General features: G+C 37.6%; 1 protein-coding gene across 9 annotated transcripts in view; it reads left to right on the plus strand.

Moving 5' to 3' along the window:
• Positions 1–19,479, plus strand: part of CFAP20DC (CFAP20 domain containing) — a 219,565-nt gene that overhangs the window by 22,594 nt on the left and 177,492 nt on the right. For 2 of the 9 annotated variants that reach the window (XM_059663103.1, XM_059663104.1), the window contains exon 3: positions 5,870–5,926. The exons of the other annotated variants lie outside the window; for them this stretch is intronic. The gene's annotated coding sequence lies outside the window, so the exon portion shown is untranslated. The remainder of the gene's footprint in view (positions 1–5,869; positions 5,927–19,479) is intronic. 9 annotated transcript variants of the gene reach the window in all.

The following is a 19,479-nucleotide window of genomic DNA, read 5'->3' on the forward strand; positions in this document are numbered from 1 at the left end:
ATCAAAGGATTATGAATTTGGTAATAAACAACCTATAACTTGAAGAAATAAATAATTCAAAATTTTGAAATTTTAGTTCAAATGGGGGTCAGCAATGTTATGTTTTATGCTGTCTGCTATTTAAAACTATTTTTGGTTTAAATTTTATTGAAATACCTTATTTTAATGTTGCTTAGTTAGAAATGTTGGTCCTTTCTGTTTATATATAGATGGTTTGGAATGTATTCATTTCAAATGACCTTTCTATAATCAGATTATTTAGCAAAAATGAGAATATACAACTATTACTCAGTTGTGCAATCTGTTGTCTTAGATAATTCAAGACTGAAGATATTTGATTTGTACACTCATATAGAATTGAATATTATTTAAGATTTAATTAATACAGGGTGGGGCAAAATAGGTTTACAGTTCATATGGAAAATAATACAATAATTAATAAATAATACTACAAGAATAAACTCTGTTTCATGTACTCACAGCTATAAATCTACTTTTGCTACTTCCTATACATTTATATATTTTCATTATAGCATTGCATTTAAAGTATGCTATTTTCTAAATTTTTTCTTTTGTAATTAATAGCTGCCCAAGGTCTAAGCTTAGGCTTTTATTTTCCCTGCTGGAATAAGTGACTTTTCCTAATAATGAAGGTATTTTTGTACTGGAAACACTGGTACAAACTAAGAGAAAGGAAGAGCTTCCTTAATAAAATGCAAATAACATAAATTTGAGGTTATTCTTTTCCCTTTATGTGAATTAGAATATTTACAATTTGCAGATGTTGCTAAAATATGAATTTTAGCTAGTAATATACAATCTTGTTTTCTTGATTGGTAAAGGACAGATGGAACAATGTGTACCTTTGTTTTGTTCAACTTTAAACCTCAGTGAATGTCTAAGGTTTTCTATTATTGTTTGCCTTGGTTACTAAGATTCTTTAAAATAGTTCTTACAGTGATAGGACCAAAACATTATTTGTTGCTCTTAAGAATCCTTTTCTGGTTCTGTAGAAAGAACATTTTTAAGACTCTAAAGGCATACTACTTGTACAGAGAGTACCATAGAAACCTTTATTTTTAGTGTAGGGGAAATGGCTTCCTACCAAATGGAAGAAGGCAAATTTTAAATATATAGTTTTAATATATTTTTATTGATTTCAGAGAGGAAGGGAGAGGGACAGAGGGATAGAAACATCAATGATGAGAGAGAATCATTGATAGCTGCCTCCTGCATACCCCACAATGGGGATCGAGCCTGCAACCCGGACATGTGCCCTGACTGGGAATGAAACCGAGACCTCCTGGTTCATAGGTCAATACTCAACCAGTGAGCCACATCCCACGCTGACTATTTTTAAATTCCTTGCATGGCAATCCCGTTCAGCCCCTCTTATCCTGATCTCTACCACTTATACTTTGAGATTCTTCAGAAGCAGTGGTGTGGGCACTGGTGGGTAGGTGGCCTTTTGATAAAAGGTATGCAAGACACTTGATTGAACTTTTTGCTGATGGGCACTCTTTTTTAAAATAACAAATTAAGCTTTATTTGTGTCCCCAAGCACTTGAATTTACCACTCTAGCCTAAGTAATATATTGTTTTAAGCAATTTAATAATAATAAAGCTTTAATTTCTAAGAAATTGATAAGTATCTTAGGTTTATCTTAGTCCTAGCAAGAGAGCAGCTGTAAGTAAGCCTGACTACTCCTTTGTTACCCTGCTATTAATGCTGTTGGCCTGTATAAGGATGGGAAAACATTTTCAGAGGTGTTGGGATTAAGGATTACATTTTGAATGCAGTTGACTGTAATCATAGATTCTCTTGTTCTCATATCCACATGAACGTTTTGATTTTTCAAATGGTTTTAGTTTTACAGTTTTAGCAAGAGAAATATCTTTTGACCTGATACAAGGTCAAAATTATTAAATAACATAGGGAAGACACTCTCTGTTCTGACATTGTGAATTTATCAGATTATAAATTAACTTTGCATTTGCATTTGTTACTAATAGGTAATAAAAATATTTTGCTGTTTTAGGAAGTAATGACAGAGACCATGTTTTTACAAGTAAGGAAGTAGAATGAGTATAGTTTGTCTAACTATAGCTTTTTTTCCTTCTTAAATGAAAGGACTTATTTTCAGCACCTTTAGTGTTTCACTATATTTCTGGCAGCATACCCCCAGGCTATTTTAAATAATACATTTCTCCCACAGCTTAAAAAGTCACACAGCAAAAGATAGCTGGCTTCTAAAATTTTCCATTGTCAGAGTGGGAGAGTCATTTTGTTTTACAAAGAAACATTCACACATCAAGAGGTTTTCATAAGTGGAGTCTTGCCAGCTGGCTTATTAACTTAATAATAATTTCTCCAACATCTTCCTGTGGGTCTCATGTGCGCTGGATGACTAAACTGCTCAGGGTGAGGTCATGCATCTGTGGGTTAGCAGATGCCTCAGAACCAGCAACAGCTCTGCTTGAGGAATCAGTCAGGCAACAAATGATTGAGTTCCTGTTATTGTCAGGCAGTATGTTAGACATGGGAGAGCCAATCTACTTTGAATCTGTATATTCCACGCCCGCCCCCCTCCCCCCCCCTCCTTACTGCCACCCTCCTGGTCCTTAACCACCGTCACATTTCCCTTGATCTACTGTTAGAGGATCCCAGTGAGTTTCCCAGATTCTTCTCTTGTCCTTTTCTAATCTAGTCTCCACACTGCAGCTAGAGTGATCCTTCTGTAATCACAAAAGCAACTGTAATTCCCATTGTACTGCAAATAAACTCCCAAACCGTTGATACTCCTATGTGCTCTGGTAGCTCACCTCTCCCTTCTCATCTCATACCACTCTGCCCTGCAGTCACCATTTGCAGCCATGCTGGCTCCTTTCTAGCCATACTGTCTTTCCCTTCCTCAAACCCTTCCAGTGACGTCTCTTCTTAGGTCCTGTGCACAAGTGGTTTAAATCCCCATTTCTTTGCCCAGCTGGAGTGGCTCAGTTGGAGCATTGTCAGGGCATGGACCTGGGTTTTGGGATCGTCTCCGTTCAGGGCACATGTGATCAATGTTTCTCACACTCTTTCTCCCCCTTCCTTTCGCTAAGCATGTTCTCCAATGATGATTTTTTTTAAAAAAAAATCCCCATTTCTTTGCCTTGCCTACTCCTACTCAGCCTTCTCATCACAGCTTGTGTCCCTTCTTCACAGATATCTTACTTAATTTCCCTTAACTAACTGAGTTCCATCTCTTATGCTCTTTTCTAACAGCCTGCTCTTTTCCTTTATTACAATACCAGTTTGTAATTATATTTTTACCTGATTATCTGTCTTTTTTAGTAGACTTTGAGTTCCATGAGGACTGGGACCCTGTCTGTCTACCCATCATGATATTTCAGCACCTAACAGTGCCTCGCCCAGAAGCTCTCAAATCTGGATGAGTGGGCTGGAAGGGACTATTGGACAGAAATGGATAAACAGGACCCAATATAGTTTACTCTTAGGGTGAAAGATCAGTTGAAAGCCTATTTAAATACATCTTGATAAATGTTATGATGACATAAGAGCAAGACCTATGGGGAACATGTGTGGTATTAGGTAGAAGTAAGCGCATAGGCTTGAAACCAGACAGATCCATTGTCAAATCCTTCTTTATCTCTGTAGGACTTGGGGCAAATAATTTAACTCACCTTCACCATGGGATGAGAGTAATAATAACTACCTCACAGAAGTGTCATAAGAATTCAATGAGAAAATTTATATAAAATATAATGGCTAATATTTGTTAAGCACTTACTAGATACTGGCCTTTGCTCTAAGTACTTTAATTGTTTATTTCAATTAATCTTTAAAACAAGTGGTAATGTTAATTATTGCCTCTGTTTTACCATTGAGGAAACTGAAGTCCCGAAAGGTTAAGGAATCTGCTAGAGATTATAGACCTACTCACTAGCTCTTAGAGCCAGAATTCAAGCTTGTAGTCTAAATCTACACTTTAACTTAGCCAAAAGGCAACAAAGTGATAATGTAGTCTAAATCTAGAACTTGTGCTCTGTACTGCCATGCCATGCTGCCACACTTTTAAATATTGTTATTTTTCTAACAATACATAGGTACATATCTAGTAGATATAATTTATTTGAGTTTTGGTACAAGATGAAAGTGCTAAGCCTTCTGCATCATTTTTAGGGGCTCCTCAATATAGTATTACTAGTGGCCCGGTGCACGAAATTTGTACACATTAAAAGGGAATTAATTAGAGGAAATATTTTAATATTGCTATTTGTCCTTTCTCTATAATAGAAGTGTCAGAGATGAAAGAAAATTAGTAAAATCTATATGAAAATAATATATAAATTTATTAATAAATAAACAATAACAGCCTCACGTCCCCCAGCCTCATCGTGCATGCAGCCCCACCCACCCACACCTGCTGCGCACGCAGCCTCCTGCTGATTGGTCATTACGGCGTGAGGGCATCATGACTATTTGCACATTAGCCTTTTATTATATAGGATCATTAGAGTTCCAAGAAGGAAAGGTCTTTCATTCTGAGATGTTCCTGTTTCTGTCTTACCCTTTTCAGAGAAAAGTGCCTGAGAATTAATGGAAGAATTTTACCCAAATCTTTTTTGTTTTAGTACTTTGCATCTCAGATGTGGCAATACTCATATTACACTTTCTTTTTTAAATGAAAGCTAAGAATCAACTTTACTTCTCTGTTGATTCTTTATTTTTGTTCATACTGAGATCTTTTTTTTTTCTTTAACATCTAAAAAATATAATATTCAGAATCTTGCACCTGTGGGTAAAGTGCTTTCAGAGCTTAATAACCATTACATTTTGCATGTAGAGCAAGGGAGCACTGTACTAACACTTAGTATCTATAGCAATACAGTAACAGAATTCTCTCATATTTCTCTCTTTTGGTGTCAGCATACAAAAGAAAGTCCCCTCCCTGCTTTATACAAATAAACCCTATGTTTTAATTTGCTTATTTCTTAGTATTAGTTGCAATTTTTATTTCCAAAGTATTTTAGTATACCTGTGTCTCACTGTTTGACCTGAAGTTAAATGATTCAATAAACAACAACTTTTTAAGAATTCTTTCATTTTGTGGTCCCTTCCGTACTGCAGCATCATGGCAGTGGGAAGCCAGCAGCTCCCCTGTGTGGGTTGATAGGTGTTACAGAGCCTGGAGGCAGACATCTGGTGCACGGGAGAAGCTCCATGAACCAGAGCTCTTGGAAGGGAACCAACTGCATCTTGAAATAGAAATCCATTTTGCTAAATTTGATACTGCCAATCATACTAAGGGACTTTTGTCTATTATAATTTTTGACAGGGATTGTATTCATTTTACTGAATATTGTTGATCTTCATTAATTCCTTTTTTCTATCCTTATTTTGTCCTGATCTTGGTGAATTATGAGATTTGTAATGTTAATGCCTCTAAGAGAATTGACATTATTTTTCTCATTTTTACTCAGCTCAACCAGTGTTTTTTGACATATGGGATGAACACACAATGAAAGCCAGTGGTGGGCACCATCTTATTTGGAGAGGTTGGGATCCCTAGCCTGTGGATCCTAAGGAATATTTTTACCAAAATGGTTCACATGTTGAATCCTTAGCTGTTTGGAGTACTACTTGCATTTGAAATCTGATAAAGGAAAGTCTTAAAAAAAGAAAGAGACCCCCTAAAAGGATCACTAGTCCTTACAAATTTTAACTGATTCTTTGTGATCTCTTTATTGCAATATTTTGAATTTGAAGTATATCTGAGTAGAGTGTAATGATTTTAACCTAGAATTCAATCTAGGATTTATGATGCTTATTTCAGTTTTTGTTTCATCCTTTTGCTCCGTCCTCTAGTTATATGCCTGTGGACCAGACACTTAAATTCTGTCTCAGTTGCCTCTTCAGTAAATGGTAATGTGACCTTTTATTTTTTTTTTTTTTAGTTTTAATTACCAGAGTTAATTGGTGATATTAGGTTTTTCCTTAGAAATTTTAGTAGGTTTATATTTATGTGGATTCCTCAGAGCTTTTTTCCCCATTTCCATAAAATAGATAATTGAAACATAGCTATCCTACAAAAGTAAGCTTTAGCATTAAGGCAATTTAATGAAAATTACTCTTACATCACCTTTTCTGTATTGATACTAGTGAGTTAGACAAAGGAGTCAGGAGAGAAATTTAATAGAAATTTCAGATTCTTCTATCCTATTGAATTCTGCTCCTACTGTCCCTTCTTTGGTGATGTTGGAGACAGTAGACTCCTTTGAAACTTTAAACCAAGTAAAGTGAATATGGCCTCGCAGCTGCCGACCCGTTCTTTTCACATGTCACCAGTCTCCTTCAGCCACTCTAAAGCTGGCCAGCAGAGTTGAGAGAACACCTCAATTTGATATCGTTAGGTCAGAATGACATTGGTGAAAGCTTTTGAGGTTGTGTACATTTAACCAAGCATAGCTCTTCCTGTGGAAAATTTATCTTTTTTTCATTTTGATGCCTTCCTTTGAAGAAAATAGTGGTTGCTATGTAGCTCTTAAATTATTTATTTTTTAAAAAATGTTATCTAAGTGCAGTGTATTATATTATCCAATGAAATCATTTGCCACTGAGTGAATATATCTCTAAATTGTGTGTATAGAACTAAGCAAAAGTGGCCAGTGGTTGCTCTTTTTTAAGTTAGAAATATTGTATACTAAAGTGATAATGACACTGCAAGTTTCATTAGCATTTTGAATGCATTTCATGGCTAATTCCAACTTCTATTTTTTCTTTTTAAAATCATCAGTATTTAAATCTCAGTATTTTAATTATATCCAATTAATGTTTTTGCATAATCAGTATATTTTGTTACATGCATTAGTAAAAAGCACTTTAATATGCTTTGCATACTGACTTTCATAATATATTAAATTTGCATGCCTTAAAATAGATTTTATGTGGAAGTTTTAGATAACACATGTGGTCTTATATAAACCAGACGCAATATTCTTTATTGAATAAATGTTCTTTGAGAAATCTTTTCTTCCTTGGTTTTAGTTCATTTATTTTAATTTTCTAAATTATTTTTAAAAAATTCTTTAGATAACCTTGATACATGTTGAAAGCTAAAATAAAATGTTAGCAAAAAAAAAATTGCACATACAGAAATATTTGGAAGTGTTCTTACTCTGCAAAATTGTAATAAAGGCCATACATTTGTTAATCACTGTGCAGTTCAATGATTGCCTTATACATTATTAAGTAAGGGTCCTGTCATGGGTTGGATGATAAGCCTAGGAGTCATTGGCTCTGCCATGTGTTAGCTTGAAGACGCTGGGCAAGTTGATGAACCCTCTGTGTGTCACAGGTTCCTCCGTGTAACAGGGATGGTATTTACACCTATTTATTATTGAATCATTATGAGGATTAAATTGGATAATGCCAAGTAGCAACTGTACAGTAAATATTAATTTTACATCCCTAAATATAGATAGGAATGCAAGGATATTTGATTTTTAAATTGTGCTTCTGAAACATTTTCAGACAATTTGTGAAATATTCATGGTACTCATCCCTGAAGAGAGATGGTAAAACAGCCTTTCATTGGGAGCCTGCAGGGTCTCTGTCTGGAAGGAGGTGCATTGTTTGGGTATGAATGCTAACAATTTATTTAAAAGACAACTATAGGAATTACTGGCCTCATAGTCCTGGTATGAAGGGAGTTACAGGAGACAAGGCTGGAACCTCAGATAGAGAGGAATGTTCATCTGTGAAGAAATAGGACCTAGCAAAATAGGTAAAACAGATAGACTTCCAATGATCTATGACAATAAATGTGTAATAGGCTAATTAGACCAAACGACCTTCCTGACAAAGCTACGGCTGCGAGGGAAGCCCGGGTCCTGGGTCCTGGGTGCCTGCTATCGGCCAAAGGGAAGCCTGGGTCCCGGGTGCCTGCTGGTGGCCAGAGGAAAGCCCAGGTCCCAGGTGCCAGAGGGAAGCCAGTGTCCGCAGCCGGGGGAAGGAAGGCCTACTCTTGCATGAATTTTGTGCATCGGGCCTCTGTGTTTCCCATTGCCCATGTTCTTCACTAGCAGGGATTGAAGATACCTCACAGCCGATCCGATCTTCCAAATGCTCTCCCTTCTTTGCTATGGCAGAGTTGGGAGGATATATTTCTTTGATGCCATTGATATCTAGTTCAATTTTTATTGTCAGGAGAAATGTTTCCTCTGGTTTGGTTCTTCTTCCCTCTCACTATACATTATTTTTATTCTGGCAATTAATTATTTTAAGTTTACAAATTAATAATTTTTAACATCTACAAAAGTAGATTATAATATGTATGTTATGGGACCCATATAGTCCCCATTATAAAATTTATAATCATTTAGGACATTTTCATTAATGGAATGTTATAGAACTATTTAATATTGAGGAAGAATTCCTAGTTAGCAATTACAATATACCATGGAGCTTTGTGCAGTCATTTAGCTTTGATTACGTTGGCCAGTAATAAATATAAGGAGAAGCTACCTATGGGGAGGGCTGGTATCTCTAACATTCCTAATTTTTGTCATAAATTGTGGAATTTCTTCCTTGGATGTACAAATATTCTAGAACCTTTATTTGAACACACAGAAATGACTTTGGTGGAATGAAATATATGTAGTAAATCACAAATATATCCTATAGTAGCATTTATACATAAGTCTGTTATGACATTTATTACATAACTAGAGGCCTGGTGCATGAAATTCGTGCACCGGTACAATCCCTAGGCCTGGCCTGCGATCAGGGCCAATCTGTGGGGCGACCAGCAGGGCAATCGGTGGCCTGGGGCCTACAGGCTGGGGGAAGCTCCTGCATTGAGCATCTGTCCCCTGGTGATCAGTGCACGTCACAACAACGGCTCGTTTCACCGGTCGGTCAATTTGCATATTAGGCTTTTATTATATAGGGTGGTCTATTATCTATGTATCTCCACAACCATCTCTTTATCCTAACTAGACCAGGAGATCTTCAGAGGCCAGTGCGTTTGGATCCTGATGAGGCTGTCATTGACTTTTGAATTACTAAACTCCATTTGCTAAAAGACATTGCCCAGATGTTACACTAGGCAGCAGCAGAGTTAATTGGACTTCAGGTTGTTTACAGAGACCTAATCTAGCAGCTGGCACAGAGCACACGACCTGTAAATGTTCATTTCCTTCTTTCTAATTCCTTGCATTGTTAAGACTCCTTTAAGTCAGTTTCAGTTGGTGGTATAGTGTACTTCTTTTGCAGAAAGAAGTCAAGATATGGGTGGTTTAAAATTGGTAACTTGGTGATATTCACATTTAGAATTTCTACTCATAGAAATGAAGTTTTGAAGCTAGCCGGAAAGAACATTTAAGATTATCTAATCCACTGGTTTTTATACAGTCCTGGGTCACTCCTGTTACTTTAAACAGAACAGTCCCTCCTCCCTTTTTTCAATCTTATATGCATTTGAGGATGAACACCTTTATGTGTTTTATATCAACAGAGGATATTATTGCTCCCTCAGAACGTTGAAAGTCTCTGATATGGTTCAACCTTCTTTTAAAAACTGGGTAGTAATACATAATGAAATAAAGCTGGCATTGCAGACTTCCACTGCATTTAAGTTCTCTGTTGCCAGGAACTCTAATACCTGTTTTTCACTTTTGAAATCATCAGGATCAGTTTTAGATTTTAGTCTTAGGCAACTGAGGTCCATGGGAAAAAACACACATCAGATTTGCTGCAACCCAAGCTTCTTCATCCAAATGTCCCACAAAGTTGTAGTTCACTGGGCACCTTAGGCTGGATGAGATCTGACACCTCTCCCTCCATTTCTTATTCCACTTCAACCCCTTGCCATAGATACCTTGGTTGCTCAACCCTGCAGGCTCTTATGCCTTTGGCTTTAGTTTTCATCCAAACTAATCTCATTTTTCCACCTTTTGAAATCCTAATCATTCCCTAAGGTCAAACTCAAATGCATATCCTACAAATCCTCCCCATGTCCTCTAGTTGCTGTAAGAGTCTCCTCAGTGTTCCCATACTTGTCTACATGATTACTTTGAGGGTAAGGATGTCTTATTCATCATTGTAATCCCCACACCACTTAGCAGAATCCTGTGTGCATGGAGGATCCTCAAGAATACTTGTATTGTACTGAAATATGTTGACATACTGTCAGAGCGGTTCTTTGTTTAGAAAAAGATAGGACAAGAAACAAGAATGAGCAAAGAGCAGGTGAACAGGATTAGGAAAGTATCCAGTTTTTCTTTTCTCAATCCTTAGTTCCTGGAAAACTAGTGTCTGAGCCCTAAGTTAACCTTTTATTTGCCCTGCTGAGTATAAAGTGCATTTCTCTTAGCCACACCTCATGGCAGAAACAAGGAAAGGCAGAACTTAGGTAAGGAGAAGTAAAGTCCCATAATTTCTCATAGTGGTGATATGTTTTCAAGACTGGACTGAAGCTAAGAAACACCACCCTTAGCTCTTAGATGAAAACTGATTATAAGCCCATACTAGAACTCCCAAAAAACTTTAATTAAAACCAAGTACTCTGCCCTCTTTTATTGGAGCTTATTAGTGATCTTACATTTTATCTCTATTTCATACTTTAACAGCTATTACAATAAACTGTTTGAAACTAGGTCAGTGATCTGAAATTCTCAGTCTAGTCGGAAGTTAGTTGCATTTGTTGGTAGTAAATGGTAGTAAATAGAATAGCCGTTCTGTTTCTTATGCACAGGTATTACCATTCTCTTTTTTAAGGTTAAATGCCATTGATTTTTAACTTGGAAAAGAAAATATATCTTAGCGTTATTTAAAATCGTATATGATATTGATACGCCATAAACACAGTGATTTGTAATAAATGTACAAATTCACTATATTTTAGAAATTGATGTATTAGCATAAACTTTTAAAATGTTTTAGCCACTCAATTCTCTATTATTATAGGGAATTTACAAATCTTATCCAGTTCCCTGTTTTTCATAGAAAAAACCCAGGACCCAGAAAAGGGATGTGACATTTTTCAGAACACAAAGGTTCTTATGGGCAAAAACCTGACCTGTAGCACCTTTTCTTGATATCTTTGCTGCTTTTACTGTTTGAGTTGACAAAAGGTCAAGATGCAGTATGATTTTATAATCATGGTTTCTGACACTTTTTAAAGTGAAATTATTTCTGTAAGTGCTTTGGACTTTCAGTTGCAGAAAGTTAATTATATTCCCATAACCCAGATTTCTATTCCCCAGGACTACCCCTGCCCTCTAATAATTCCCAGAAATAAGTTAAAATTTGGGGTTCGGGATTAGTTAAGTAAAACAAAACTACTACTACTTTTAAGTATTGTTTGTTTGTTAGGGACTGAAATCTATTTAAATTATGCTAAGTAAAAAGATAAGTATCGGAAGAATGTGAGATCTTATGGAACCAAACTGCAGAAATTGATAAAGCAGCTTCTCTCTCTGGCATCTGCTTCCTCTCATTCTGTTTGCAAGTCTGCTCCATTATTCTATTTGATCCTATAGACCCACTTTCTTTGATTGCTTGTCATTGTGCATGTGAGCAAATATGGCTGCCACATTCCTCTATGGTCTTAGACCTCCAGTACCCATCACTGTCTGATTAGGTTCATTGTGTGTATCGTCAAGGTCAAAAAATTTGAAAGAGTAATTAAGATTGGTCCTTGGCTTAGTATTGCTCTGTCTTTGGTTTTGGTTTCATAGGTAAGCTGGGGCAGATTCCCGGGGAAGAGGGTGTAGGCAAGGCAGGCAGATGGACTGATAACCCACTGCACTGCTCTTTGAGTATGGAGACTTGTCACCTGCCCAGAACCTTTACAGATATGTCTGAGCCCCTCTAGTGGCATTCAGGGGTACATAATAGCCACATTTTTTATTTTAGTCAGATTTACTTTGATACCACTCTTATCCTAGTTTTTACACTTAATTTACTTGAAATCCTAAGGTTTTCTCAATGGCACTGTATAAACTGTCTTTAGTCAGGGTAGACTCTGCTTTGTGTAGTCACTCAAGGACTAAGCCACAGTTCTTCAGTACTTTTCTAGCTAAATAATAACTGACTAGTTAACTTCATTGAACAGTTAGGTTTATTGAACATCTACAACATGTTAGGCTCATTCTATACTGTATTTGCCAGGGCTGCTAAGGTGGCTTACACCAATTTCATATATTTCTGTCTCACATTACCTGAGAGCTGCAGGTGAACTGTAGCTCTGCTTTAGCTCTAGGTTGACTATGTGTTGGTTCTGTGTCATCTCATTCCAGAACCTGGATCGAACATACATGCCCTATCAGGGACATGCTGTTCTTCAGGCAAGGGCAGGAGAGCAAGAGTCTGAGCAGAACCACACAATTGAATTTAAAGTTTCTCCTCAGATATGTGTGGCATATGTCACTCTACTTACATCCATTGGCCAATGCAAGTCATATGACTAAGCCTATAGTCAATGGGACAGGGATGTATAAACCTCCTACACAAAAGAAGGTAATGAATGATTTTGAACACTGGTAACATACACCAACTCATACACATTATCTCAGTTATCACAGCACTCTTAAATGTGTAAATCATCACCATTGTATAATTTATTAATTTAACAATTATGTATTGAGCACCTATTATGTCCTAGACACTATACTATTGAATTAATACCCCCACTATCCTATCATGAATTTTGACAACATGGGCTTATTTTATATAAAATGTTGTGACTCCCAGGTGTGCTCATGCTTTCCTTCTTCTACAACAGCAGTTCTCACATTTTTTGGTCTCACGACCCTTTTATACTCTTAAAATGTATCGAAGGCTCCAAAGAGCTTTAGTTTATGTGGGTTGTATCTTGTCAGTAGTTACCATATTAGAAATTAAAACTAATTTAAAAGGTATTATTTAGAAATAGTAACCCCATTACATGTTAGCATAAATAACTCTAAATAACTATAGCATAAAATATCTTTATTTTCCAAAACAAAAGAAAAAATGGCAAAGAGTGTCATTGTTTTACATTGTTTTAAATCTCTTTAGTATCTGGCTAAATAGAAGATAGGTGCATTCTCATATCTGCCTCCATATCCAGTCTCTTGTGATATAATATATCATATCACCTCTGGAAAATTCCACTGTATACTTGTGAGAGAATGGGGTGGAAATGATAAATAATATCTTACTATTGTTCTGAAAATTGTTTTTACCTCAAGAGCCCTTTAAAGGGTCTTGGAAACCCTTAAGAGTCCCAAACCACCCTTTGAAAACTAAGGGTCCTTACCACACTTTGAGAACTGCTATTCTAAAGTATATTCTGAAGCAAATACATGGCATCCTCACTGAGTGCATTTTCCCAGAGTGTCACTATCTGTTAATCTACTTTATAAGTAAGGTAACTTTATTAGTCAAGTTAACCTGCTGTAAGAGACAATCCCCAAATCTCAGGGGCTTGACACAGTAAATGTTCATTTCTTACACATAGCACAATCCATTGCAAGTCAGTGGTAGGGACCCATGCTCCTTCCATCTTCCATCTAAGCCTTGGAGGCCTGTGCTGGATTCTGTGCATCTGTTCAGCAAACAAGAGAAGAGAGAGCCCTGAGAATCACATGGGAGGATATTTGAGATCACATTCCTCTGGCCAGTACTCATATACTGTCCATAACAGCATTGGAGGCTGGGAAATGTAATTTGGCTGTATGTTCAGAAAGAAACAACAGAGTTTGGCCAAGACAAACCATCTTCTACAAGAATAATCAACTAAGTTTCTAAAAAACAAGTTAAAAAAAAAACCTTTATGATTTGTTGTTAGCTTTTTTTTTGCCCTTATGAAACATGGCACACAGTGCAAAAACAGTGATGCCTCATGCTTTGATAAGTGTTGTGGAACATGCAATCTAAAATTAATTTTTAATTATTTTCACCTTTTTATTTTGAAATAATTTCAAACTTATAAGTTGCAAAAATAGCACAAAGAACTGTTATAAACCTTTTACCCAAATTCACTAGGTAACATTCTGGCACATTTGCTTTTACTTTGTGTGTGTGTGTGTGTATACATATGTGGGTGTGTACATATACATTCCCCCCTCCCCCCCCCGCAAACTATGAAAGAAAGTTGGACTTCATACCCATTTACTAAATACTTTAGTGTATATCTAGTAAGAACAAAAACACTCCGTTACATAGCCATGGTGCAGTTTTAAAAATCAGGTCATTAAACGTTGACTCAACACTATTATCTATATTATAGATCTACTGTCCTTTGTAGCAATTAAGTTTGGGGTCTAGGATTATATTTTGCATTTAGTTTCCTTGTTTCTTTAGTCTCTATTAATTTGGAATAGTTTCTCAGCCTTTCTATGCCTTTCACATTATGCGTTATTTTATAGAATGCCCCTTGATTGAGTTTGTCTGATATTTCCTTATTAGATTCAGGTTATATGTTTTTGGCAGAAATAGTATGAAAGAGATGTTGTGTCCTCATTGCATTTTATCAGGAGGCACATGATGTCAGTATGTTCTAAGTGATGTTAACTTTGATCACTTGGTTAAGGTGATACTTGTCAGTTTTCCTTATGGTTAAGTTACTATTTTTCTCTTTAATAAGTTATTTCTGGGGAACATACTTTAATAGTGTAAATATCTGGGTTTCATCAAACTTTTATTTACTAGTTTAGCATGATAATTCTGGCCTAAACCAATTTTTACTATAATGGTTGCAAAATAGAGTGAATTGTAAAGTTATTTACTAATTACACACATAAGAAACAAGCGTGGTAGACATTTATTGGTTCTCTGCCTAGCATATTTTGTGGCATTTTTCTCTTCCTAAAATTACCTCCTCCTGCCTAATGGTAGCCTGTGTACTTCTAGTAAAACTGATCACAACATAGTCCCTGGTGTGGGCTTTGATTGATAGGTCAACCAGCACACGCCAGTCAGCCACATTCATTCTTTTAGGAGTGGGAATCTGAGCTACTCTGGCCCAATCAGAGTGTTTGGGATGCTGCACCAAAGCTCTGTATCCCTATGGCTCCTGTCCTGTGACCCTGAGGATAAAGCTGACCCGGGTGGCAGAAGAGGAGAAATAGAAGAAAGGAATTGGGTCATTGATGACTGTTTTGAGCAAAGTCATTCGACCCTGAAGTCTATGCTACTTCCATAGTTTTCATTTATTAAGTGAGCTAGCTTGAGCTGGGCTTTCTGTTAACTTTTGACATCGAGAAACTAAAATTCCTGCTAACAGATAAATAGTAATAGCTATTACTCTTTTTATCCGATATTTTTTAAATGGTAAGAATGATGTATGTGTAAAACATTTTCAATATCCAACAAGAAGAAATGAGTATGAGGGTTCTTTGTTTTCTCACTAGCTTGGCAGAGGCTGCTAAGGAAGGTTAAAGAATTGGCAATACATATCGCATGTGCCCAAGTGCACACCAGCTCATTTTCAGTAGTACAGTTGTTATGGTGTGGGCTACTGATTTGGACTGATTTTAGTTAACCAAACCAACTTGAGTGAATTAACACACAGTGTGGCCATCAGATGCACGTAGTTGGGTGTCATGGGAAGCCCAAGGACAGTAGCCCAGCTGGGTGTGGAAGCCAGCACTAGAAAACCTTAAGTGCACACTCTTTCATCTCAGCTTTTTCTGTTTCTGCTTCATTTCCAGCTCCACCCAGCAATTTCAAAGTACCTACCGAGATAATATGATTGAGTTAGGGCCAGGCATGCATTCCTGTTCAGTTCAGTTGTGCTCATTCATATATAAGTAGTTTCAGAAGAGCTAGCCACGAAGGTTCAGGGATTTCAGGGCATGATTCAGACTCTAGCGTTGGCTACTAGAAAAACAGTTTTGCCACAGCCAGCTCAGGGCACAATCAGGAAAAAATGGCCTGTGATGCCTTTCTTCTGTCCCAGGACTCCTGCCCCTCATTGTTAGCCTCGTCGTTTCTCTCATTGAATTCTTGCTAAGATGCTCACTAATAGAATCTTAAGGTTTGGGTTGTAATAATTTCCAGGAAGTTTTTTATTTTACTAAGGCAGTGTTTTATACCAGCAGCATCAACAACCTGGAAATTTGTTAGAACTGGAAATCCCAGGGCCCCTCTCCTGAAGAGCAGGAAGAGAAAGTGGGGACAGGGCCCAGCAGTTCCTAGTTTAACTAGTGCTCTGTGTGATACTGGCACTGAAGTTTGAAAGCCACTGTTTTGGGGATTCCTGAAAATGCACAGGTGGCCAGAATCGGGGGCTTCTGGCGTTTGTTTCAGCTGCACACATTGGTACGGCTCGAATGTGGAAACATGGCCAAGTCGCCTCACCCAGTGCTTCAGAAAAGACCCCTAATCTCTGGCCTCTAAAGAGTAGAAGAGACTTCAACAACCGAAAGGTTACTTTCCCCAGCTCCAGAGCCTCCAGTTTAGCCCCAAGAGACCACCATATAGCCAGCATTTCTTGGACATTTTTCTGCCTGTGTGCAGAAGTCTCCTCTTCCTTCCCCACCTCCATCTGCTTTCTTCTTCTCTTTCTTGTCCTTTTTTCCTCCCCTTTCCCTCCGTCTGGTTTCTTCTCTCTCTTCCCCTCCCTCCTCCTCTTTCCCTAGCTTCCCTTGCCTTGTCTTTCCTCTTCCCCTTTCTTTATTCTTGCCCTTTGTCTTCTACTTCTTACTTTTCCTTCTTCCTTCTTCCTTCTCCTTCTCCTCATTTCTTGTAATTCTCCACCAGTTGCTCCTCTTTTTCCTCCCACTTTTCCTGGTAAGGATAAACTTACTCAAGATGAGAAGGTGAAGGCCTGAGGAAGTGGTAAATGTCATTTCTATAGTCCTGGTTGCTTCCCACACACATCCTTAGACACCCAAGGATGTTAACTTTATCGAGGGTCTGAGGAAGACCTGGACCTTATGCTCTTCAGCTCTCAGTCCCCTCAGCCTCCCAGCTCACCCCCTCCCTAACCCAAGGCAGATCTCCCACTGTCCTGTGCTAGTGAGTGTTCACCAGTTAGCTCTGGGGTGGAGGGTAGATATTGAGGAACTCTGATTTTTAGCGTTTGCTAATTTCTGTGGTGTAATGGCCACTTTCAAGCTACCGGCCTGACATCACTGAATGAGGAACTGCGAAGAGATGCTCACAGTGGACTCTCACAAACCAATCAAACCTGTTCATCACACATTAAAGAGGGCCTCACCAGCTGTGGTCCATATGCAGGAACTACTGCTTTCCCCTATTAGTGCAGATGTTTGGGGGTTAACCACTAATGAGTGAATTACTGTAATTTCAAACACAAGATGTTAGTTCACTTCTTAACAGACTCATTTTTTAGGCCAGACATTGTCCTAATTAAAAGCAGCAGTTTATAATTGCTACAACACTACCTTTTAGTTTGATTCAATAAAATTCAGCTGCAAATACTGCCAAAAAAAATTGCAGCCCTTTCAATGATTTGTAAACCCTTTTACATGTGAGTCTGAGCTCAATCAAAATATCACTATAAATTGACAACACTTTTGGATTATAGATATAATCAAGTTTCAGTTAATATTCAGTTAAAATGTAGAATATCATCCAGTCACCCTATCATTTTTATTTGCATTCTACAGCCTCTCTGGTGGATTTTTATTATTTTTAAGTAGCTTCACATTATATTTTATGATACATTTCCTGCAACAGTTTTGCATACAGATGGAAATGTTGGGAATTTAGTTTAAGGCTGATCTTATTTTTTTTTATTATTCTGTTATGTGATTGATCTGGTCAGTGAACAAGAAATTCTTCGAGGCCATCCATCACTCCAGGCAGCAGCTGAGCTAAACCTTCTAACTCACTGCTTCCAGTCAGTCATGCAAGATTCGGGTTATAAATATTGAATGTGCAAACAACTGTTTAAATTAGCTGTCCTATCAGTTTTATGCTATTTCAGTAGAAAAGCAAGCTGATATATTGTTTAGTGGCAAGAAGTAGGAGACAGTGAATTTAGTATTATCCTTTCATACGTCATTGAATTCATCCTATTGGCAAATATTTAAAATAGTTAGATCAAATTAATTCTTGATCCCTTAAGTGAAATTAGAAGTAAGGCAACTGAGCATGTAATTTATGTAGCTTTTTGGGGTTTTATATTCAGCAGTAGAAAGACTGTTAATAATTATAAATGTAGCCATCTGTCATAAATATAGTAGCCAATTGTAAATGCTTAGTTCTGTGAATTTTGTTACCTCTTTGCAATAACAAATAGCTTAATATTTAGAAAATATTTGGGCAGGAAGAAAAGTAGCAACTGGTTTACCCTACCATTCCTGGTAAGCATCTAGAATTTTGAACATGTGCAGGTGTTTGTTCTTCTGCTACTTGGATTTGTAACAAGTGTGCCTGCTTTCACTGGTGTTGATATACGCAGTAGATAAAATGCCAACCATTTGTAGTGACTCCTGGGAGCCATTTGGTATGTAATGAATTTAGGTAAAGTTCCAAAATTGCTATCTGTGTTTTAAGTTTACTCCCCAAATTATATTATGCCAGGAACATCCTTTCAAGTAGAAGATGTATTGAAGCCTACATTATTACCAACACATATGAACTGCTTACCAAAGAGAAAATTGTCTACCTTATAGGCATGCAAGGTGTTTAGTAGCATGGGTCTCTTAGCAGTTGGAGTGCAACCTAACTAAAAAGTTGGGCAATAGTTTATGTTTCTTTTTGTGCCAAACACTGCTCATTACTTATCCATTTTTCTCTTCTTCCTTTAGCAGAATTTTGGTGAGGGTAGCAGTGAGCCCAGCTAAAGAGACACACCTTCCTAGACTCCCTTGTAACTGGAAATGGTCACACGCCCTAGTTCTGGCCAATGAAATGCAAGTGGGATTTGCTTGATAGTACCACTTAGCAAAGCTTTTTAAAAGGGATAGACTCATAGGGCTAACTTTTTCTTTATCCCTATGTCATTTGTCACTTTGTTCTTCACTTGTTTTTTGCCTAAACAATTAATATGATGCATGGAGGGACACACACCTTTTGAGACTGAGAGATCTGGCTTGGCTGTAGTCTAGATGCCAGATCTTGAAGCCACTGGAGAGTTCTCTGTTCTCAGCCTTGCTCGAGGCCTTTCTGCCTTGGGAGATCTTTTTCCCCCTGCTGCCTGACGCTCTGTAAAGGCCTTGACTTTTTTGGAAAGGTCTCTCCACTCTCCTGGTCACCCCTGGCCTGCGGTAGCTGAAACCCCAGAGTGCTTAGATTAATTTCTCTCTGCTTTCCAGTTCCACACTCTGCATTCCATATACCACCCCTAGGGCTTGGTGGAGACTCCTGGGAAAAGTTGGTGAGGACAGGCTTGCTTTGGGTGGGGCCTCTCAGAATTCTGAGCCCTGGTTCAGCCAACATGCAGCTGAGAAAAGCCAGGCTGTTTTATCTATCTCTATCCATAGCCCCACTCTTTGTCTTCCTTCTGCTCTGCAGAAATA

This window comes from Myotis daubentonii, chromosome 14, assembly GCF_963259705.1.
Source record: "Myotis daubentonii chromosome 14, mMyoDau2.1, whole genome shotgun sequence".
In the NCBI taxonomy this organism is placed as follows: Eukaryota; Metazoa; Chordata; class Mammalia; order Chiroptera; family Vespertilionidae; genus Myotis; species Myotis daubentonii.